This window comes from Heterodontus francisci, chromosome 18 (assembly GCF_036365525.1).
Source record: "Heterodontus francisci isolate sHetFra1 chromosome 18, sHetFra1.hap1, whole genome shotgun sequence".
Lineage (NCBI taxonomy): Eukaryota > Metazoa > Chordata > Chondrichthyes > Heterodontiformes > Heterodontidae > Heterodontus > Heterodontus francisci.
In genome coordinates, this window is record NC_090388.1 from 80238303 (window position 1) to 80263560 (window position 25258).

The following is a 25258-nucleotide window of genomic DNA, read 5'->3' on the forward strand; positions in this document are numbered from 1 at the left end:
AATAACAATAGGTCAGTTACAGTGCTTGATAATGAGAGGTCAGTTACAGTGACTGATAATGAGAGGTCAGTTACAGTGACTGATAATGAGAGGTCAGTTACAGTGCCCAATAGCAATAGGTCAGTTACAGTGCTTGATAATGAGAGGTCAGTTACAGTGACTGATAATGAGAGGTCAGTTACAGTGCTTGATAATGAGAGGTCAGTTACAGTGCCCAATAACAATAGGTCAGTTACAGTGCTTGATAATGAGAGGTCAGTTACAGTGCCCAATAACAATAGGTCAGTTACAGTGCTTGATAATGAGAGGTCAGTTACAGTGCCCAATAACAATAGGTCAGTTACAGTGCTTGATAATGAGAGGTCAGTTACAGTGCCCAATAACAATAGGTCAGTTACAGTGCTTGATAATGAGAGGTCAGTTACAGTGCCCAATAACAATAGGTCAGTTACAGTGCCCAATAACGAGAGGTCAGTTACAGTGACTGATAATGAGAGGTCAGTTACAGTGCCCAATAGCAATAGGTCAGTTACAGTGCTTGATAATGAGAGGTCAGTTACAGTGACTGATAATGAGAGGTCAGTTACAGTGCTTGATAATGAGAGGTCAGTTACAGTGCCCAATAACAATAGGTCAGTTACAGTGCCCAATAACGAGAGGTCAGTTACAGTGACTGATAATGAGAGGTCAGTTACAGTGCCCAATAGCAATAGGTCAGTTACAGTGCTTGATAATGAGAGGTCAGTTACAGTGACTGATAATGAGAGGTCAGTTACAGTGCCCAATAACAATAGGTCAGTTACAGTGCTTGATAATGAGAGGTCAGTTACAGTGCCCAATAACAATAGGTCAGTTACAGTGCTTGATAATGAGAGGTCAGTTACAGTGACTGATAATGAGAGGTCAGTTACAGTGCCCAATAGCAATAGGTCAGTTACAGTGCTTGATAATGAGAGGTCAGTTACAGTGACTGATAATGAGAGGTCAGTTACAGTGCCCAATAACAATAGGTCAGTTACAGTGCTTGATAATGAGAGGTCAGTTACAGTGCCCAATAACAATAGGTCAGTTACAGTGCTTGATAATGAGAGGTCAGTTACAGTGACTGATAATGAGAGGTCAGTTACAGTGACTGATAATGAGAGGTCAGTTACAGTGCCCAATAACAATAGGTCAGTTACAGTGCTTGATAATGAGAGGTCAGTTACAGTGACTGATAATGAGAGGTCAGTTACAGTGCCCAATAACAATAGGTCAGTTACAGTGCTTGATAATGAGAGGTCAGTTACAGTGACTGATAATGAGAGGTCAGTTACAGTGACTGATAATGAGAGGTCAGTTACAGTGCCCAATAACAATAGGTCAGTTACAGTGCTTGATAATGAGAGGTCAGTTACAGTGACTGATAATGAGAGGTCAGTTACAGTGCCCAATAACGAGAGGTCAGTTACAGTGACTGATAATGAGAGGTCAGTTACAGTGCCCAATAGCAATAGGTCAGTTACAGTGACTGATAATGAGAGGTCAGTTACAGTGACTGATAATGAGAGGTCAGTTACAGTGCCCAATAGCAATAGGTCAGTTACAGTGCTTGATAATGAGAGGTCAGTTACAGTGACTGATAATGAGAGGTCAGTTACAGTGCCCAATAACAATAGGTCAGTTACAGTGCTTGATAATGAGAGGTCAGTTACAGTGACTGATAATGAGAGGTCAGTTACAGTGCCCAATAACAATAGGTCAGTTACAGTGCTTGATAATGAGAGGTCAGTTACAGTGCCCAATAACAATAGGTCAGTTACAGTGCTTGATAATGAGAGGTCAGTTACAGTGACTGATAATGAGAGGTCAGTTACAGTGCCCAATAACAATAGGTCAGTTACAGTGCTTGATAATGAGAGGTCAGTTACAGTGCCCAATAACAATAGGTCAGTTACAGTGCTTGATAATGAGAGGTCAGTTACAGTGACTGATAATGAGAGGTCAGTTACAGTGCCCAATAGCAATAGGTCAGTTACAGTGCTTGATAATGAGAGGTCAGTTACAGTGACTGATAATGAGAGGTCAGTTACAGTGCCCAATAACAATAGGTCAGTTACAGTGCTTGATAATGAGAGGTCAGTTACAGTGACTGATAATGAGAGGTCAGTTACAGTGCCCAATAACAATAGGTCAGTTACAGTGCTTGATAATGAGAGGTCAGTTACAGTGACTGATAATGAGAGGTCAGTTACAGTGCCCAATAACAATAGGTCAGTTACAGTGCTTGATAATGAGAGGTCAGTTACAGTGACTGATAATGAGAGGTCAGTTACAGTGCCCAATAACAATAGGTCAGTTACAGTGCTTGATAATGAGAGGTCAGTTACAGTGCCCAATAACAATAGGTCAGTTACAGTGCTTGATAATGAGAGGTCAGTTACAGTGACTGATAATGAGAGGTCAGTTACAGTGCCCAATAACAATAGGTCAGTTACAGTGCTTGATAATGAGAGGTCAGTTACAGTGCCCAATAACAATAGGTCAGTTACAGTGCTTGATAATGAGAGGTCAGTTACAGTGACTGATAATGAGAGGTCAGTTACAGTGCCCAATAGCAATAGGTCAGTTACAGTGCTTGATAATGAGAGGTCAGTTACAGTGACTGATAATGAGAGGTCAGTTACAGTGCCCAATAACAATAGGTCAGTTACAGTGCTTGATAATGAGAGGTCAGTTACAGTGCCCAATAACAATAGGTCAGTTACAGTGCTTGATAATGAGAGGTCAGTTACAGTGACTGATAATGAGAGGTCAGTTACAGTGCCCAATAACAATAGGTCAGTTACAGTGCTTGATAATGAGAGGTCAGTTACAGTGCCCAATAACAATAGGTCAGTTACAGTGCTTGATAATGAGAGGTCAGTTACAGTGCCCAATAACAATAGGTCAGTTACAGTGCTTGATAATGAGAGGTCAGTTACAGTGCCCAATAACAATAGGTCAGTTACAGTGCTTGATAATGAGAGGTCAGTTACAGTGCCCAATAACAATAGGTCAGTTACAGTGCCCAATAACGAGAGGTCAGTTACAGTGCCCAATAACGAGAGGTCAGTTACAGTGCTTGATAATGAGAGGTCAGTTACAGTGCCCAATAACGAGAGGTCAGTTACAGTGACTGATAATGAGAGGTCAGTTACAGTGCCCAATAACGAGAGGTCAGTTACAGTGCCCAATAACGAGAGGTCAGTTACAGTGCCCAATAACAATAGGTCAGTTACAGTGCCCAATAACGAGAGGTCAGTTACAGTGCCCAATAACGAGAGGTCAGTTACAGTGCTTGATAATGAGAGGTCAGTTACAGTGCCCAATAACAATAGGTCAGTTACAGTGCCCAATAACGAGAGGTCAGTTACAGTGCCCAATAACGAGAGGTCAGTTACAGTGCTTGATAATGAGAGGTCAGTTACAGTGCCCAATAACGAGAGGTCAGTTACAGTGACTGATAATGAGAGGTCAGTTACAGTGCCCAATAACGAGAGGTCAGTTACAGTGCCCAATAACGAGAGGTCAGTTACAGTGCTTGATAATGAGAGGTCAGTTACAGTGCCCAATAACGAGAGGTCAGTTACAGTGACTGATAATGAGAGGTCAGTTACAGTGCCCAATAACAATAGGTCAGTTACAGTGCTTGATAATGAGAGGTCAGTTACAGTGCCCAATAACGAGAGGTCAGTTACAGTGACTGATAATGAGAGGTCAGTTACAGTGCCCAATAACGAGAGGTCAGTTACAGTGCCCAATAACGAGAGGTCAGTTACAGTGCTTGATAATGAGAGGTCAGTTACAGTGCCCAATAATGAGAGGTCAGTTACAGTGCCCAATAACAATAGGTCAGTTACAGTGCCCAATAACGAGAGGTCAGTTACAGTGCCCAATAACAATAGGTCAGTTACAGTGCCCAATAACGAGAGGTCAGTTACAGTGCCCAATAACGAGAGGTCAGTTACAGTGCCCAATAACAATAGGTCAGTTACAGTGCCCAATAACGAGAGGTCAGTTACAGTGCCCAATAACGAGAGGTCGGTTGCAGTGACTGATAATGAGAGGTCAGTTACAGTGCCCAATAACAATAGGTCAGTTACAGTGCCCAATAACGAGAGGTCAGTTACAGTGCCCAATAACGAGAGGTCAGTTACAGTGCCCAATAACAATAGGTCAGTTACAGTGCCCAATAACGAGAGGTCAGTTACAGTGCCCAATAACGAGAGGTCGGTTGCAGTGACTGATAATGAGAGGTCAGTTACAGTGCCCAATAACGAGAGGTCAGTTACAGTGCCCAATAACGAGAGGTCAGTTACAGTGCCCAATAACAATAGGTCAGTTACAGTGCCCAATAACGAGAGGTCAGTTACAGTGCCCAATAACGAGAGGTCAGTTACAGTGCTTGATAATGAGAGGTCAGTTACAGTGCCCAATAACGAGAGGTCAGTTACAGTGACTGATAATGAGAGGTCAGTTACAGTGCCCAATAACGAGAGGTCAGTTACAGTGCCCAATAACGAGAGGTCAGTTACAGTGCTTGATAATGAGAGGTCAGTTACAGTGCCCAATAACGAGAGGTCAGTTACAGTGACTGATAATGAGAGGTCAGTTACAGTGCCCAATAACAATAGGTCAGTTACAGTGCTTGATAATGAGAGGTCAGTTACAGTGCCCAATAACGAGAGGTCAGTTACAGTGACTGATAATGAGAGGTCAGTTACAGTGCCCAATAACGAGAGGTCAGTTACAGTGCCCAATAACGAGAGGTCAGTTACAGTGCTTGATAATGAGAGGTCAGTTACAGTGCCCAATAATGAGAGGTCAGTTACAGTGCCCAATAACAATAGGTCAGTTACAGTGCCCAATAACGAGAGGTCAGTTACAGTGCCCAATAACAATAGGTCAGTTACAGTGCCCAATAACGAGAGGTCAGTTACAGTGCCCAATAACAATAGGTCAGTTACAGTGCCCAATAACGAGAGGTCAGTTACAGTGCCCAATAACGAGAGGTCAGTTACAGTGCCCAATAACAATAGGTCAGTTACAGTGCCCAATAACGAGAGGTCAGTTACAGTGCCCAATAACGAGAGGTCGGTTGCAGTGACTGATAATGAGAGGTCAGTTACAGTGCCCAATAACAATAGGTCAGTTACAGTGCCCAATAACAATAGGTCAGTTACAGTGACTGATAATGAGAGGTCAGTTACAGTGCCCAATAACAATAGGTCAGTTACAGTGCCCAATAACGAGAGGTCAGTTACAGTGACTGATAATGAGAGGTCAGTTACAGTGCCCAATAACAATAGGTCAGTTACAGTGCCCAATAACAATAGGTCAGTTACAGTGCCCTATAACGAGAGGTCAGTTACAGTGCCCAATAACAATAGGTCAGTTACAGTGCCCAATAACGAGAGGTCAGTTACAGTGCCCAATAACAATAGGTCAGTTACAGTGCCCAATAACGAGAGGTCAGTTACAGTGACTGATAATGAGAGGTCAGTTACAGTGCCCAATAACAATAGGTCAGTTACAGTGCCCAATAACGAGAGGTCAGTTACAGTGACTGATAATGAGAGGTCAGTTACAGTGCCCAATAACAATAGGTCAGTTACAGTGCCCAATAACAATAGGTCAGTTACAGTGCCCTATAACGAGAGGTCAGTTACAGTGCCCAATAACAATAGGTCAGTTACAGTGCCCAATAACGAGAGGTCAGTTACAGTGCCCTATAACGAGAGGTCAGTTACAGTGCCCAATAACAATAGGTCAGTTACAGTGCCCAATAACGAGAGGTCAGTTACAGTGCCCAATAACAATAGGTCAGTTACAGTGCCCAATAACGAGAGGTCAGTTACAGTGACTGATAATGAGAGGTCAGTTACAGTGACTGATAATGAGAGGTCAGTTACAGTGCCCAATAACAATAGGTCAGTTACAGTGCCCTATAACGAGAGGTCAGTTACAGTGCCCAATAACGAGAGGTCAGTTACAGTGCCCAATAACAATAGGTCAGTTACAGTGCCCAATAACGAGAGGTCAGTTACAGTGCCCAATAACAATAGGTCAGTTACAGTGCCCAATAACGAGAGGTCAGTTACAGTGACTGATAATGAGAGGTCAGTTACAGTGACTGATAATGAGAGGTCAGTTACAGTGCCCAATAACAATAGGTCAGTTACAGTGCCCTATAACGAGAGGTCAGTTACAGTGCCCTATAACGAGAGGTCAGTTACAGTGCCCAATAACAATAGGTCAGTTACAGTGCCCAATAACGAGAGGTCAGTTACAGTGACTGATAATGAGAGGTCAGTTACAGTGACTGATAATGAGAGGTCAGTTACAGTGCCCAATAACGAGAGGTCAGTTACAGTGACTGATAATGAGAGGTCAGTTACAGTGACTGATAATGAGAGGTCAGTTACAGTGCCCAATAACAATAGGTCAGTTACAGTGCCCAATAACGAGAGGTCAGTTACAGTGCCCAATAACGAGAGGTCAGTTACAGTGCCCAATAACGAGAGGTCAGTTACAGTGCCCAATAACAATAGGTCAGTTACAGTGCCCTATAACGAGAGGTCAGTTACAGTGCCCAATAACAATAGGTCAGTTACAGTGCCCTATAACGAGAGGTCAGTTACAGTGCCCAATAACAATAGGTCAGTTACAGTGCCCTATAACGAGAGGTCAGTTACAGTGCCCAATAACAATAGGTCAGTTACAGTGCCCAATAACGAGAGGTCAGTTACAGTGCCCAATAACAATAGGTCAGTTACAGTGCCCAATAACGAGAGGTCAGTTACAGTGACTGATAATGAGAGGTCAGTTACAGTGACTGATAATGAGAGGTCAGTTACAGTGCCCAATAACAATAGGTCAGTTACAGTGCCCAATAACAATAGGTCAGTTACAGTGCCCAATAATGAGAGGTCAGTTACAGTGCCCAATAACAATAGGTCAGTTACAGTGCCCAATAACGAGAGGTCAGTTACAGTGACTGATAATGAGAGGTCAGTTACAGTGCCCAATAACAATAGGTCAGTTACAGTGCCCAATAACAATAGGTCAGTTACAGTGACTGATAATGAGAGGTCAGTTACAGTGCCCAATAACAATCGGTCAGTTACAGTGCCCAATAACAAGAGGTCAGTTACAGTGACTGATAATGAGAGGTCAGTTACAGTGCCCAATAACAATCGGTCAGTTACAGTGCCCAATAACGAGAGGTCAGTTACAGTGCCCAATAACAATAGGTCAGTTACAGTGCCCAATAACGAGAGGTCAGTTACAGTGCCCAATAACAATAGGTCAGTTACAGTGCCCAATAACGAGAGGTCAGTTACAGTGCCCAATAACAATAGGTCAGTTACAGTGCCCAATAACGAGAGGTCAGTTACAGTGCCCAATAACGAGAGGTCAGTTACAGTGCTTGATAATGAGAGGTCAGTTACAGTGCCCAATAACGAGAGGTCAGTTACAGTGCCCAATAACAATAGGTCAGTTACAGTGCCCAATAACGAGAGGTCAGTTACAGTGCCCAATAACGAGAGGTCAGTTACAGTGCCCAATAACGAGAGGTCAGTTACAGTGCTTGATAATGAGAGGTCAGTTACAGTGCCCAATAACGAGAGGTCAGTTACAGTGCCCAATAACAATAGGTCAGTTACAGTGCCCAATAACAATAGGTCAGTTACAGTGCCCAATAACGAGAGGTCAGTTACAGTGCCCAATAACGAGAGGTCAGTTACAGTGCTTGATAATGAGAGGTCAGTTACAGTGCCCAATAACGAGAGGTCAGTTACAGTGCCCAATAACGAGAGGTCAGTTACAGTGCCCAATAACGAGAGGTCAGTTACAGTGCTTGATAATGAGAGGTCAGTTACAGTGCCCAATAACGAGAGGTCAGTTACAGTGCCCAATAACAATAGGTCAGTTACAGTGCCCAATAACGAGAGGTCAGTTACAGTGCCCAATAACGAGAGGTCAGTTACAGTGCTTGATAATGAGAGGTCAGTTACAGTGCCCAATAACGAGAGGTCAGTTACAGTGCCCAATAACAATAGGTCAGTTACAGTGCCCAATAACGAGAGGTCAGTTACAGTGCCCAATACCGAGAGGTCAGTTACAGTGCCCAATAACGAGAGGTCAGTTACAGTGCCCAATAACAATAGGTCAGTTACAGTGCCCAATAACAATAGGTCAGTTACAGTGCCCAATAACGAGAGGTCAGTTACAGTGCCCAATAACAATAGGTCAGTTACAGTGCCCAATAACGAGAGGTCAGTTACAGTGCCCAATAACAATAGGTCAGTTACAGTGCCCAATAACAATAGGTCAGTTACAGTGCCCAATAACGAGAGGTCAGTTACAGTGCCCAATAACGAGAGGTCAGTTACAGTGCCCAATAACAATAGGTCAGTTACAGTGCCCAATAACGAGAGGTCAGTTACAGTGCCCAATAACGAGATGTCAGTTACAGTGACTGATAATGAGAGGTCAGTTACAGTGCCCAATAACAATAGGTCAGTTACAGTGCCCAATAACGAGAGGTCAGTTACAGTGACTGATAATGAGAGGTCAGTTACAGTGCCCAATAACAATAGGTCAGTTACAGTGCCCAATAACGAGAGGTCAGTTACAGTGCCCAATAACGAGAGGTCAGTTACAGTGCCCAATAACAATAGGTCAGTTACAGTGCCCAATAACGAGAGGTCAGTTACAGTGCCCAATAACGAGAGGTCAGTTACAGTGCCCAATAACAATAGGTCAGTTACAGTGCCCAATAACGAGAGGTCAGTTACAGTGCCCAATAACAATAGGTCAGTTACAGTGCCCAATAACGAGAGGTCAGTTACAGTGCCCAATAACGAGAGGTCAGTTACAGTGACTGATAATGAGAGGTCAGTTACAGTGACTGATAATGAGAGGTCAGTTACAGTGCCCAATAACAATAGGTCAGTTACAGTGCCCAATAACGAGAGGTCAGTTACAGTGCCCAATAACGAGAGGTCAGTTACAGTGCCCAATAACAATAGGTCAGTTACAGTGCCCAATAACAATAGGTCAGTTACAGTGCCCAATAACGAGAGGTCAGTTACAGTGCTTGATAATGAGAGGTCAGTTACAGTGCCCAATAACAAGAGGTCAGTTACAGTGACTGATAATGAGAGGTCAGTTACAGTGCCCAATAACAATAGGTCAGTTACAGTGCCCAATAACGAGAGGTCAGTTACAGTGCTTGATAATGAGAGGTCAGTTACAGTGCCCAATAACGAGAGGTCAGTTACAGTGCTTGATAATGAGAGGTCAGTTACAGTGCCCAATAACAAGAGGTCAGTTACAGTGACTGATAATGAGAGGTCAGTTACAGTGCCCAATAACAATAGGTCAGTTACAGTGCCCAATAACGAGAGGTCAGTTACAGTGCTTGATAATGAGAGGTCAGTTACAGTGCCCAATAACAAGAGGTCAGTTACAGTGACTGATAATGAGAGGTCAGTTACAGTGCCCAATAACAATAGGTCAGTTACAGTGCCCAATAACGAGAGGTCAGTTACAGTGCCCAATAACGAGAGGTCAGTTACAGTGACTGATAATGAGAGGTCAGTTACAGTGACTGATAATGAGAGGTCAGTTACAGTGCCCAATAACAATAGGTCAGTTACAGTGCCCAATAACGAGAGGTCAGTTACAGTGCCCAATAACGAGAGGTCAGTTACAGTGCCCAATAACGAGAGGTCAGTTACAGTGCCCAATAACAATAGGTCAGTTACAGTGCCCAATAACGAGAGGTCAGTTACAGTGCTTGATAATGAGAGGTCAGTTACAGTGCCCAATAACAAGAGGTCAGTTACAGTGACTGATAATGAGAGGTCAGTTACAGTGCCCAATAACAATAGGTCAGTTACAGTGCTTGATAATGAGAGGTCAGTTACAGTGCCCAATAACAAGAGGTCAGTTACAGTGACTGATAATGAGAGGTCAGTTACAGTGCCCAATAACGAGAGGTCAGTTACAGTGCTTGATAATGAGAGGTCAGTTACAGTGCCCAATAACGAGAGGTCAGTTACAGTGCTTGATAATGAGAGGTCAGTTACAGTGCCCAATAACGAGAGGTCAGTTACAGTGCTTGATAATGAGAGGTCAGTTACAGTGCCCAATACCGAGAGGTCAGTTACAGTGCCCAATAACAAGAGGTCAGTTACAGTGACTGATAATGAGAGGTCAGTTACAGTGCCCAATAACAATAGGTCAGTTACAGTGCCCAATAACGAGAGGTCAGTTACAGTGCTTGATAATGAGAGGTCAGTTACAGTGCCCAATAACAAGAGGTCAGTTACAGTGACTGATAATGAGAGGTCAGTTACAGTGCCCAATAACAATAGGTCAGTTACAGTGCCCAATAACAAGAGGTCAGTTACAGTGACTGATAATGAGAGGTCAGTTACAGTGCCCAATAACAATAGGTCAGTTACAGTGCCCAATAACAAGAGGTCAGTTACAGTGACTGATAATGAGAGGTCAGTTACAGTGCCCAATAACGAGAGGTCAGTTACAGTGCCCAATAACGAGAGGTCAGTTACAGTGCCCAATAACAATAGGTCAGTTACAGTGCCCAATAACAATAGGTCAGTTACAGTGCCCAATAACGAGAGGTCAGTTACAGTGCCCAATAACAATAGGTCAGTTACAGTGCCCAATAACGAGAGGTCAGTTACAGTGACTGATAATGAGAGGTCAGTTACAGTGCCCAATAACAATAGGTCAGTTACAGTGCTTGATAATGAGAGGTCAGTTACAGTGCCCAATAACGAGAGGTCAGTTACAGTGCTTGATAATGAGAGGTCAGTTACAGTGCCCAATAACAAGAGGTCAGTTACAGTGCCCAATAACGAGAGGTCAGTTACAGTGCCCAATAACAATAGGTCAGTTACAGTGCCCAATAACGAGAGGTCAGTTACAGTGACTGATAATGAGAGGTCAGTTACAGTGCCCAATAACAATAGGTCAGTTACAGTGCTTGATAATGAGAGGTCATTTACAGTGCCCAATAACGAGAGGTCAGTTACAGTGCTTGATAATGAGAGGTCAGTTACAGTGCCCAATAACGAGAGGTCAGTTACAGTGCTTGATAATGAGAGGTCAGTTACAGTGCCCAATAACAATAGGTCAGTTACAGTGCCCAATAACAAGAGGTCAGTTACAGTGACTGATAATGAGAGGTCAGTTACAGTGCCCAATAACAATAGGTCAGTTACAGTGCTTGATAATGAGAGGTCAGTTACAGTGCCCAATAACGAGAGGTCAGTTACAGTGCTTGATAATGAGAGGTCAGTTACAGTGCCCAATAACGAGAGGTCAGTTACAGTGCCCAATAACGAGAGGTCAGTTACAGTGCCCAATAACAATAGGTCAGTTACAGTGCTTGATAATGAGAGGTCAGTTACAGTGCCCAATAACGAGAGGTCAGTTACAGTGCCCAATAACAATAGGTCAGTTACAGTGCCCAATAACGAGAGGTCAGTTACAGTGCCCAATAACGAGAGGTCAGTTACAGTGCCCAATAACAAGAGGTCAGTTACAGTGCTTGATAATGAGAGGTCAGTTACAGTGCCCAATAACGAGAGGTCAGTTACAGTGCCCAATAACAAGAGGTCAGTTACAGTGCTTGATAATGAGAGGTCAGTTACAGTGCCCAATAACAATAGGTCAGTTACAGTGCCCAATAACGAGAGGTCAGTTACAGTGCCCAATAACAAGAGGTCAGTTACAGTGCTTGATAATGAGAGGTCAGTTACAGTGCTTGATAATGAGAGGTCAGTTACAGTGCCCAATAACAATAGGTCAGTTACAGTGCCCAATAACGAGAGGTCAGTTACAGTGCCCAATAACAATAGGTCAGTTACAGTGCCCAATAACAATAGGTCAGTTACAGTGCCCAATAACGAGAGGTCAGTTACAGTGCCCAATAACAATAGGTCAGTTACAGTGCCCAATAACGAGAGGTCAGTTACAGTGCCCAATAACAATAGGTCAGTTACAGTGCCCAATAACGAGAGGTCAGTTACAGTGCCCAATAACAAGAGGTCAGTTACAGTGCTTGATAATGAGAGGTCAGTTACAGTGCCCAATAACGAGAGGTCAGTTACAGTGCTTGATAATGAGAGGTCAGTTACAGTGCCCAATAACGAGAGGTCAGTTACAGTGCCCAATAACGAGAGGTCAGTTACAGTGCCCAATAACAATAGGTCAGTTACAGTGCTTGATAATGAGAGGTCAGTTACAGTGCCCAATAACGAGAGGTCAGTTACAGTGCCCAATAACAATAGGTCAGTTACAGTGCCCAATAACGAGAGGTCAGTTACAGTGCCCAATAACGAGAGGTCAGTTACAGTGCCCAATAACGAGAGGTCAGTTACAGTGCCCAATAACAAGAGGTCAGTTACAGTGCTTGATAATGAGAGGTCAGTTACAGTGCCCAATAACGAGAGGTCAGTTACAGTGCCCAATAACAAGAGGTCAGTTACAGTGCTTGATAATGAGAGGTCAGTTACAGTGCCCAATAACAATAGGTCAGTTACAGTGCCCAATAACGAGAGGTCAGTTACAGTGCCCAATAACAAGAGGTCAGTTACAGTGCTTGATAATGAGAGGTCAGTTACAGTGCTTGATAATGAGAGGTCAGTTACAGTGCCCAATAACAATAGGTCAGTTACAGTGCCCAATAACAATAGGTCAGTTACAGTGCCCAATAACGAGAGGTCAGTTACAGTGCCCAATAACAATAGGTCAGTTACAGTGCCCAATAACGAGAGGTCAGTTACAGTGCCCAATAACAATAGGTCAGTTACAGTGCCCAATAACGAGAGGTCAGTTACAGTGCCCAATAACAAGAGGTCAGTTACAGTGCTTGATAATGAGAGGTCAGTTACAGTGCCCAATAACGAGAGGTCAGTTACAGTGCCCAATAACAATAGGTCAGTTACAGTGCTTGATAATGAGAGGTCAGTTACAGTGCCCAATAACGAGAGGTCAGTTACAGTGCCCAATAACAAGAGGTCAGTTACAGTGACTGATAATGAGAGGTCAGTTACAGTGCCCAATAACAATAGGTCAGTTACAGTGCCCAATACCGAGAGGTCAGTTACAGTGCCCAATAACAATAGGTCAGTTACAGTGACTGATAATGAGAGGTCAGTTACAGTGCCCAATAACAATAGGTCAGTTACAGTGACTGATAATGAGAGGTCAGTTACAGTGCCCAATAACAATAGGTCAGTTACAGTGACTGATAATGAGAGGTCAGTTACAGTGCCCAATAACAATAGGTCAGTTACAGTGCTTGATAATGAGAGGTCAGTTACAGTGCCCAATAACGAGAGGTCAGTTACAGTGCCCAATAACAAGAGGTCAGTTACAGTGACTGATAATGAGAGGTCAGTTACAGTGCCCAATAACAATAGGTCAGTTACAGTGCCCAATACCGAGAGGTCAGTTACAGTGACTGATAATGAGAGGTCAGTTACAGTGACTGATAATGAGAGGTCAGTTACAGTGCCCAATACCGAGAGGTCAGTTACAGTGACTGATAATGAGAGGTCAGTTACAGTGCCCAATAACAATAGGTCAGTTACAGTGCCCAATAACAATAGGTCAGTTACAGTGCCCAATAACAATAGGTCAGTTACAGTGCCCGATAATGAGAGGTCAATTACAATGTCCACTAACGAGAGGTCAGTCATGGTATTCTATGATACGTGAACTCAGTACAAACCAGGGATTGAACACTAGACATTCCTGGTCTGTCGGGCTTCTGTACATACTGGATTAAGTCAGGAATTAGTTCATTTTAATTTCTAATCTTAGTAAAACCTTGGAATGCATGTAATTATTGCAGCTGGGCTAATTGGTAGTTCATTCTGCCAGTTGAAGGTAAGTCACGCATGCTATTAAACACAGATGACCCACTTTTCATAGTGTAGTCCCAGCACTTAATTATTTAGCATTTCCCTCTTCGCAAACCATTTCATGCTAATACTGGCTCGCTCATTGATGCTAAAGCCCAATTACTCGATATCAAAGTTTTTATATAAACCCTATTTATTAATGAATTAGATGAGGGGACAGAAAGCCACTTATTCAAATCTGCCCACAACGCAAATGCTCGGCTGCATTGCAGGCAGTGTAGATGGAAGCATAAAACTACAAAGAGATATTGATAGTTGAAGTGAATGACGAAAACCGCAGCAAAATGAATGTCAATGAAGGCAAATGCGAGGTCATCTAATTTGGAGCTAAAAAGGATAGAACAGGCACTTTATAAATAGCAAAAATTGAGAAACAGTGAAGGTCCAATGAGACTTAAGGGTCCAGGTACATAGATCATTAAAGTGCTGTGAACGAGTACAGAAAATGATCAAAATAGCTAATGGAATGCTGGCATTTATATTTGGAGGACTAGAATACATGGAGGTAGAAGTCATGCTTCAATTGTATAAAGTCCTGATTAAACCACACCTAGATTACTGTGAACAGTTCTGGGCACCACCACATAGGGAGGACACATTAGCCTTGGAGGGAGTGCGCATCGATTTACCAGAATGATACCTGAATTACAAGGAGGGATTACACAAACTCGGGTTACATTGCCTGGAATTTAGAAGGATATGGATGATTTGATTGAACTTTTCAAGATATTAAGGGGAACAGATAGGGTAGTTAAGGGAACTATTCCCACTGGGTGGGGAGTTTAGACCTAGAGAGCATAGATGATGAATTAGAGCCAAACCCTTCAGGAGTGAAATTAGGAAACACTTCTGCACACAGACGGCTTCTGGCACCGGGCTGAAAAGGCGGGGAGAAACCCACCTCGGCCATTTGGTGGCCCCTCACCGGCGTAATTGTACAGCCCTCGGGCAATTAACAGCCTGGTGCCGGGATCCCTGTTCCTTTAAATATGGGGATTCTCCCTCCAAAAGCTGCTGGCCAATCAGAGGGCTGGCAGCTCAGTAGTATCGGCAGCGCCACCAAGAGCATTGGGTAAGAGCCCATGGGATCCAGGGCAATTTGACAAATTGGATCCAAAATTGGTTCAGTGGCAAGAGGCAGAGGGTAATGGTCGAGGGTTGTTTTTGCGAGTGGAAGCCTGTGATCAGTGGTGCACCACAGGGACTGGTGCTGGGACCCTTGCTGTTTGTAGTGTACATTAATGATTTAGATGTGAATACAGGAAGTGTGATCAGTAAGCTCACAGATGACATGAAAATTGGTGGTGTCATAAATAGTGAGGAGGAAAGCCTTAGATTACAGGACGTTATAGATGGGCTAGTAAGATGGGTGGAGCAGTGAGAAGTGGAATTTAATCCTGAAAAGTGTGAGGTGATGCATTTTGGGAGGACTAAGAAGGCAAGGGAATACACAATAGATGGTAGGACGCTAGGAAGCATAGAGGGTCAGAGGGACCTTGGTGTACATGTCCATAGATCACTGAAGGCAGCAGCACAGGTAGATAAGGTGATTAGGAAAGCATATGGAATACTTGCCTTTATTAGCCGAGGCATAGAATATAAGGTTACGATGGAGCTGTACAAAACGCTAGTTTGGCCACAACTGGAGAACTGTGTACAGTTCTAGTCACAACGCTATAGGAAGGATGTGATTGCACTGCAAAGGGTGCAGAGGAGATTCACCAGGATGTTGCCTGGGCTGGAACATTTCAGCTATGAAGAGAGACTGGATCAGCTAGGGTTGTTTTCCTTACAGCGGAGAAGGCTGAGGAGGGACCTGATTGAGGTATACAAAATTATGAGGGACATTGATAGGGTACATAGGAAGAAACTTTTTCCCTTAGCGGAGGGGTCAATAACCAGGGGGCATAGATTTAAGGTAAGGGGCAGGAGGATTACAGGGGATTTGAGGAATGGGATGGGATACAGAGTGGAGTTTCAGTAGGGGGTGATGCACAGTCAAATATCGAAGAGAAAATGAGTCAGTCTGGAAGGCAGAGCAAATATAGACCTGTTAAGACACAAGTGAAAAATGCAATGCTGGATTGTATCTATTTTAATGCAAGCAGTCTTACTAGTAAGGCAGATGAATTGAGGCATTGATTATCACATGGCATTATGATATTATTGCTATCACAGAGGCATGGTTGAGGGAGGAGCAGGACTGGCAGCTCAATATTCCAGGGTATAGAATCTTCAGGCATGACAGGGGAGGGGGTAAAAGAGGAGGTGGCATTGCACTGTTGATCAAGGAGTCAATTACTGCATTAAGGAGGGATGATATTTTAGAAGGTTCCTCAAATGAGGCCATATGGGTAGAACTTAAAAGCAAAAAGGGGGCAATCACTTGGCTGGGCGTGTACTACAGGCCTCCAAACAGTCAGGGAGAGATAGAGGAGCAGATATGTAGGCAAATCTCAGAGAGGTGTAAAAATAATAGGGTAATAATAGGAGGGGATTTCAACTTCCCCAATTTCAACTGGGATGGTCTTAGTGCAAAAGGCTTAAAGGGGGCAGAATTCTTAAAATGCATACAGGAGAGCTTTTTGAGCCAGTACGTAGAAAGTCCTACAAGAGAAGGGGCGGTACTGGACCTAATCCTATGGAATGAAGCTGGACAAGTGGTAGAAGTGTCAGTGGGGGAGCATTTTGGGGATAGTGACCATAACTCTGTAAGATTTAAGGTAGTTATGGAAAAGGACAAAGATGGACCGAAAATAAAGGTACTGAATTGGGGGAAGGCCGATTTCAATTTGATAAAACAGGATCTGGCCAAAGTGGACTGGGAGCAGCTACTTGTAGGAAAGTCAACATCAGATCAGTGGGAGTCATTCAAAGAGGAAATAGTGATAGTTCAGAGCCAACTTGTACCCATTAAGGTGAAGGGTAGGACTAACAAGTCCAGGGAACCCTGGATGTCAAGGGATATAGAGGATTGGATATGGAAAAAAAAGGCAGCTTATGGCAGATTCAGAACACTGAAAACAGCAGAGGCCCTAGAGGAGTATGGAAAGTGCAGGGAGGTACTTAAAAAAGTAATTAGGAGAGCGAAGAGGGGACATGGAAAAACACTGGCGGGCAAGATAAAGGAAAATCCTAAGGTGTTTTTTAAGTATATTAAGGGCAAGAGGATAACCAGGGAAAGAGTAGGGACCATTAGGGACCAAAGTGGCAATCTGTGTGTGGAGTCAGAGGACATAGGTGAGGTTTTAAATGATTACTTTTCATCTGTGTTCACTATGGAGAGGGACAATGTAGGTGTAGAGATCAGGGAGGGGGATTGTGATATACTTGAACATATTAGCATTGAAAGGGAAGAAGTATTAGCTGTTTTAGCAGGCTTAAAAGTGGATAAATCCCCAGGCCCAGATGAGATGTATCCCAGGCTGTTATGTGAGGCAAGGGAGGAGATTGCAGGGGCTCTGACACAAATTTTCAAGTCCTCTCTGGCCACAGGAGAGGTACTAGAGCACTGGAGGACAGCGAATGTGGTACCATTATTTAAGAAGGGTAGCAGGGATAAACCAGGTAATTACAGGCCGGTGAGTCTAACATCATTGATAGGGAAAATATTGGAAAAAATTCTGAGGGACAGGATTAATCTCCACTTGGAGAGGCAGGAATTAATCAGGGATAGTCAGCATGGCTTTGTCAGGGGGAGAACGTGTCTGAGAAACTTGATTGAATTTTTTGAGGTGGTGACGAAATGTATAGATGAGGGTAAAGCAGTTGATGTAGTCTATATGGACTTCAGTAAGGCTTTTGATAAGGTCCTACATGGGAGGTTGGTTAAGAAGGTAAGAGCCCATGGGATCCAGGGCAATTTGACAAATTGGATCCAAAATTGGCTTAGTGGCAGGAAACAAAGGGTAATGGTCCAGGGTTGTTTTTGTAAGTGGAAGCCTGTGACTAGTGGTGTACTACAGGGATCGGTGCTGGGTCCCTTGCTGTTTGTAGTGTACAATAATGATATAGACGTGAATATAGGAGGTATGATCGGTAAGTTTGCAGATGACACGAAAATTGGTGGTGTCATAAATAGTGAGCAGGAAAGCCTTAGATTACAGGACGATGGGCTGGTAAGATGGGTGGAGCTTGGCAAGTGGAATTTAATCCTGAGAAGTGTGAGGTGATGCATTTTGGGAGGACTAACAAGGCAATGGAATATACAATGGATGGTGGGACCCTAGGAAGTACAGAGGGTCAGACGGACCTTGGTGTACTTGTCCATAGATCACTGAAGGCAGCAACACAGGTAGATAAGGTGGTTAGGAAAGCATATAGGATACTTGCCATTATTAGCCAAGGCATAGAATATAAGAGCAGGGAGGTTATGATGGAGCTGTATAAAATGCTAGTTAGGCCACAATTGGAGTACTGTGTACAGTTCTGGGCACCACACTATCGGAAGGATGTAATTGCACTGCAGAGGGTGCAGAGGAGATTCACCAGGATGTTGCCTGGGCTGGAGAATTTCAGCTATGAAGAGAGACTGAAAAGGCTGGGGTTGCTTTCCTTAGAGCAGAGAAGGCTGAGGGGGGACATGATTGAGGTATACAAAATTATGAGGGGCATTGATAGGTTAGATGGGAAGAAACTTTTTCCCTTAGTGGAGGTGTCAATAACCAGGTGGCATAGATTTAAGGTATGGTGCAAGAGGTTTAGAGGGGATTTGAGGAAAAAATATTTCTCCCAGAGGGTGGTTGGAATCTGGAACGCACTGCCTGAAGAGGTGGTAGAGGCAGGAACCCTCACAACATTTTAGAATTATTTAGATGAGTACTTGAAACGCCATAGCATACAAGGCTTTAGGCCAAGTGCTGGAAAATGGGATTAGAATAGGTAGGTGTATGATGGCCAGCATGGACACGATGGGCCAAAGGGCCTGTTTCTGTGCTGTATAACTCTATGACTCTATGACTACCATTACTGCAAGAGGCCTTGGACTCCAGCACTGGAGCCGGGACCCAAGGTGAGTGAGACTGGGTCAGAGCCTGCCAGACTGGCAGGCCCCAGCGAGAAGGGGGAGGGTGGGTGTTTAGTGCCGGGGGAGGGGGGGTTAACGTAGGTGGAGTTTTTCCCACCGGGGGCCCTCAGTGAGCAATCTGTGGCCCACCAAGGAGGCCCCCTCCCCCAAGCCCATAGGGAGGTCACCTTGTTTTTACTGGGCGACCTCTCCGCATGGCAGAGGCCCCCCCACGACCCTAGTTGAATCACAACAGCAGCAGAAGGAGGCCCTTAAGTGGCCTGTCAAATGCCACTGGGTGGGAAGGCCGTCGTCAGCCTATCCTGCCCCTGTCTAAATTCCGGTGCAATGGGAAGGCAACGGTCCCTCTGCCCCTGCCCCCTGCCTCCCATCGCAATTCTATGGGGTCTCCAGCCTCTGAACCCATCTCCGGGGGCCCCATAAAATTCAGCCCAAATCATCTACTTCTACGCCATTTTTCCCCACTATCCCCATGTCCCTCGATGTCATTAGTATTCAGAAATCTATCGATTTCTGTCTTGAACATGTTCTATGATTGAGCTTCCATGGCCCTCTGGTGTAGAGAATTCCAAAGATTCATCACCCTCTGAGTAAAGAAATTCCCCCTCCTCTCAGTCTTAAATGACCTGCCCATTATTCTGAGACTGTGTCCCCTTTGTTCTCGACTTACCAGCCAGAGGAAACATCCTATCCACATCCACCCTGTCACACCCGGTAAGAATTTTGTACGTTTCAATGAGATCACCTCTCATGCTTCGAAACTCTAGTGAATACGGGCCCAGTTTCTGCAATCTCTGCTCATAAAACAATCCCGCCATCCCAGGGATTATTCTGGTGAACCTCCATTGCACTCCCTCTATGGCAAGTATATCCTTTCTTAGATAAGCAGACCAAAACTGTACACAATACTCCAGGTGCAGTCTCACCAAGGCTTTAGAAAGTTGCAACAAGACATCTTTACTCCTGTCCTCAAATCCCCTTGTGATAAAGGCCAACATACCATTTGCTTTCTTAATTGCTTGCTGCACCTGCATCCTAGCTTTTAGTGACTCATAAACAAGGACACCCAGGTCTCTCTGGGCATCAACACTTTCCAACCTCTCACCATTTAAGAAATACACTGCCTTTCTATTTTTTCTACCAATAACTTCATACCTATTTACATTATATTCCATCTGCCATGTTCTTGCCCATTCACTTCGTCTGTCCAAGTCCGCTTGAAGCCTCCTTGCATCTTCCTCACAACTTACATTCCCACCTAGTTTTGTGTCATTAGCAACTTTTGAAATATTGCATTTGGTACCCACATCTAAATCATTTATATAGATTGTGAACAGCTGTGGCCCCAGCACTGATCCTTGCGGTACCCCACTGGTAACCGCCTGCCATCCTGAGAATGACCCATTTATTCCTACTCTCTGCTTTCTGTCTGTTAACCAACCCTCAATCCATTGCAGTATATTACCCCCCATCCCATGTGCTCTAATTTTGTTCACTAACGTCCTGGGACCTTATCAAAAGCCTTCTGAAAATCCAAATATACCACATCCACTGGTTCTCCTTTATCTTTGCTACAAGTAACACCCTCCAAAAACTCCAGCAGGTTTGTCAAATATGATTTCTCTTTCATAAATCCATGCCCAAATCCCCTTGAAGTTTCCTTGCATCTTCCTCACAATTTACATTCCCTCCTAGTTTTGTGTCATCCATAAATTAGGAAAAGAAGACTTTGACACTCAGAACCTCTCTCATTACTGTCCTGGTGACAGCAAAATTATTACCACATCTGTGAGCAGTTTCATTATACACCAAATCTTGCTATACATTGCCCATGTCTTGGGAAATTAAATGAGGAAATATGAGAATGGCAGCAGAACCTGTTCTCCTGCTCACCCTCATTCATTATTACATCTGAAACTAATCATTTGTGTGTGTGGGTATCAATAATATCATGGATTGCATAGATAATCTGGTTTAATTCTTCTTGTAACATGGCTGATGACTCTACTATCACAGAAGGGCAGGCTCGAGGTACAATAGAGGAGGGGTAATAATTTGAGTTCCATTCTATGCTTTACTGCTGCGAAAAATCAAATGAAAAATTTTAAAGCCTTAATAGCCAGTGTTGGCAAGTCAAAAGTTGATTTGCTACAATGAAAAATGCAGTGATAAATCCCACAGCTTTCTATATTTACCGCCTGCATCGCGATTTACTGCCCAAGCATTGTAATTTGGAACAGAACTGAATGATACAACATTGCTTACCTTACACATGAGACATATTCTAAAACTTTCTGCTTCTCTCCCTCTCTGTCAACCTTCAAATCCCTGCCAATTCTGGCCTTTTGTGAATACCCAATTTGCATCGCTCCACCATTGGTGGCCATATCTTCAATTGCCTAGGTGCTGGAGTTTCCTCCCTAAACCTCTCCACCTGTCTATCTCTCTGTCCTTCTTTAAAACACTGCTTAGAAGCTACCTCTTTTATCTGTGCCTGTGAAGCACTTTGGGCTTTTTTTACTATGTTAAAGACACTGCATAAATGAAAGTTGTTGTTGTTGTTGTTGGAAAATCAATGAGACCAATAATGTGGTTTGGAACCATTACTCTTCTGAGATTGTGTGTGCCTATAGTGCCTCTGGCTGAGCTAATTTTGTACTAGAATGCCTGATCGAGCACCATGGAGAGTGTGACTACTCTAGGCCTTTGACAGAAGACCCCAGGCCCCTCCCTCAGCTGAAAACTCAACCTTGACTGTAGTCTACTTTTACTCTTCAGTCTGTCTTCTATACATTTTGATAGTGGAGTTCCGAAACAAAGCCGTAGTTGTCCAGGAGCCAGCTTCCAAACAGATCTCTGGGCATGGTGGAGGACCGCTCACCAGCAGAGGAATGGCAGGTGTTGCCATGTCTCTCAGGTCAAAGCCATATTTGTTTTCCCATGCAACTCTGCTCAAATGACGATAAATGTGTGACATAAAATATAAGCCCAGGAAGCTGCAGCAACAACCGTTGTAGCACCTTTAGTTGCATGCTGAAAGCACAGCAGAAGTTTTCACATGTATGCTGACAGCACCCATCTCTGCCTCACCACCACCTCTCTCGACTCTTCCACTGTTGCTAAATTATCAGACTGCTTATCTGACATCCAGTGCTGGATAAGCAGAGATTTCCTCCAATTAAATATTGGGAAGACTGGAGCCATTGTTTTTGGTCCCCACTTCAAATATCCGTTCCACAGCCACTGATTCCATCCCTCTCCCTGGCAACAGTCTGAGAGGAAACCAATCTGTTCGAACCTTGGTGTCACATTTGACCCCGAGATAAACTTGCAACCACATATTCGTGCCATCGATAAGACCACCTATTTCCACCTTAGTAACATCGCCCAACTTCACTCCGCCTCAGTTCATCTGCTGCTGAAACCCTCATTCATGCCTTTGTTATCTCTAGACTTGACTATTCCAATGCACTCCTGGCTGGTCTCCCACATTCTACCCTCCATAACCTCGAAGACATCCAAAACTCTTCTGCCCATGTCTAAACTCACACCAAGTCCCATTCCCTTATCATCCCTGTGCTCGCTCCCAGTCAAGCAACGTCTTGATTTTAAAATTTTCATCCTTGTTTTCAAATCCCTCCATGGCCGCACCCCTCCCTATCTCTGTAATCTCTTTCAGCCCCACAACCCTCCAAAATATCTGTGCACCTCTAATTCTGGTCTCTTGAGCATCTCCGATTTTAATCGCTCCGCCATTAGTGGCCATGCTTTCGGTTGCCGAGGCCCTAAGCTCTGGAACACCCTCTCTAAACCTCTCCACTTCTCCATCTCGCTTTCCTCCTTTAAGACACTCCTTAAAACCTACCTCTTTGACCAAACTTTTGATTATCTGCCCTAATATCTCCATAAGTGGTTCAGTGTCATATTATGTTTTATAATGCTCCTGTTAAGTGCCTGGAATGTTTCATTATGTTAAGGGTGCTATATAAATATTAGTTGTTGTTGACTCATCTACTGATTCAACACAAGTAGAGGACCTTCATATTCAGAGCCAAACATTGTCACCCAACTGCCATCTATTCCACTTCTTCCTCTCATTGATGAACCATACAATGATTTTCACTTGGGTAAATCGGTGCTAAGGTGGTGGTAAGGGCCTAAAAACTGGGTCAGTGAACGCAAACAATTGCCCACTGCCCCTTTCAATTTAGATCACTGCTATAAGAAACTGTAATGTGTAAGAAGCTATAATATTCTCGACTAACTTGAGAACTTGTGGTTGAGACTTGTAGAAGCTATTCAGGAACATTGACAGTTTAGGTAAGATGTGATGTGCTGTTTACTGTAGCCAATTGTACAGAAACCTGACCAAATTTACCAGCATGCTTTACAAGGCCAAAAGTGACTTTTCGAAGTTAAGGAACCTGTAGGATGCTGCAGGCTGCTTCTCCACAGATAAACAAGAACACTGGACAGTGATGGGAAACAACACTTTCAAGGCCATGAAATGTTTAAATGTGAAGGCCCACTGTCATAAAAAGAGAGTTAAACACAACAGACAAGCACACTTTAAAGCTGTGTTGTTATTATGCTTGCTGGAATTCAAGGTTGATTAATGTGTAGAACTGTAGTATTGTTTCAATAATCTGATAAGATCAGTTGGACTGGATAGCCATTATGAACAGCTCTGAGCACAAGTGAGTGGCAACAGGAAAATATGAATGAGGAAGCTCTGAAAGATAGTTTACAAAGCAGAGATGAGATGTTTCGAGAGAGTTTTGGAAAATAGCCTAGGATGAGATAATGGATAATCATGAAAAAGCTTGGTTGACCAAAGGCAAAAGGCATGGGTGAAAGCTCTAGAAGCTCATGGAGGATGGACAATGTCAGGCGGGCGTTAAGTCTATTGTTCAAACAAAGAACGCGACACACCATTGGATAGTTTATATGATGAAAGACTTTTACAGGACAGTGAGATTTTGTCAGTGTAACATCCTGTCTGCTATTGAGAAAAAAAGTATAAAAAGTGGTTGTGAAAGGAACCTCATTGCTGCAGTTGGAAGGAGGTGGCTTGGCCAGTTGTCTCACCAGGTGGACCTACAATCGACAAGGATTGATCATCTGTTGGTGGTTATATGTATGGTTATCTCTTGTAATATTACTGGTGGACTACTCATATTCTAATGTTTTTATAACTAATTTTAGATTGGCTGCGTTTGGTGACACTGCTGCTGCATAGAGAGCACTTCCTGCACATTTCCTTGCAATGACAGTCGTTTCAAAGCCAACAATGTTCTAGGCAGCTGCTTCCATCAAAGATGACATGGATCTATGAGAAACAAAGAGAGAGGGAGGGAGGGTGGAGGCCTTTTGGGTCAGAGAGCGAGAGGCCAACTCATGGGAGGGAGGGGGTGGGAGGGGGCAAGCAAGATAGTGAAGTGATTTATGACTTTAACCCCTTATAGGGACTATACCAAATCAGGAGGACATCAATATGAATCTCCTTTAATTAAGTTCAAACCAAACAAATTCTTATAGACACTTATTTAGGTCCAAAGAATTGAGCTAGTGTTCCCTCAAAGAAAGAAAACTAACAGAGGATATTATCATCTTTCAGATAGCGTATTTTAAAAATAATTATGGCTAAGTCTTAAATATCCCAGATATTATAAGGGTCTTGGAAACTCTCTTCAATACATATCTCTCCACTTAAAGAGACACAGAGAGGAGGTTCTTGTAGTTGTATACAGAATGCTACATGAGATGATTTATTAGCTTTTAAATATTTATTAAAGAATTTAACATGCAAGACACTTTTAAGTAGATAAGTATACTACAATATCAAAGATTACCAAGAGATGCAAAAAATGATCTTATTTCTAAAATAGAATCCAAAAGTTCAACCTTGACAATGTTACAGCAAAATATCTTAGAATACCCATCAAAATTCAAAGTAAACTTTTACCTTAAATTCCCTGAGTAAACCTCCTGCTTAACAAGACAGAACACTCTCGGTTAAGACCGGAATTCTCTTGTCATGCAGTCAGCCGTTCTTACCATAGGTTGAGAAGCATTGATGAGGAATTTCAATACCCCTGATTTTTCAATTCAAAACTCTCATGTTTATGCTGTTTCTAATATATTAACTCATCTTTTGGAATGTAAGTGTTACCTTTCTGTGCATGTTTTTCCCGCTTTCGTTATCATGGTAATATCATTAGCTACTTATCCCCAATTAATGATC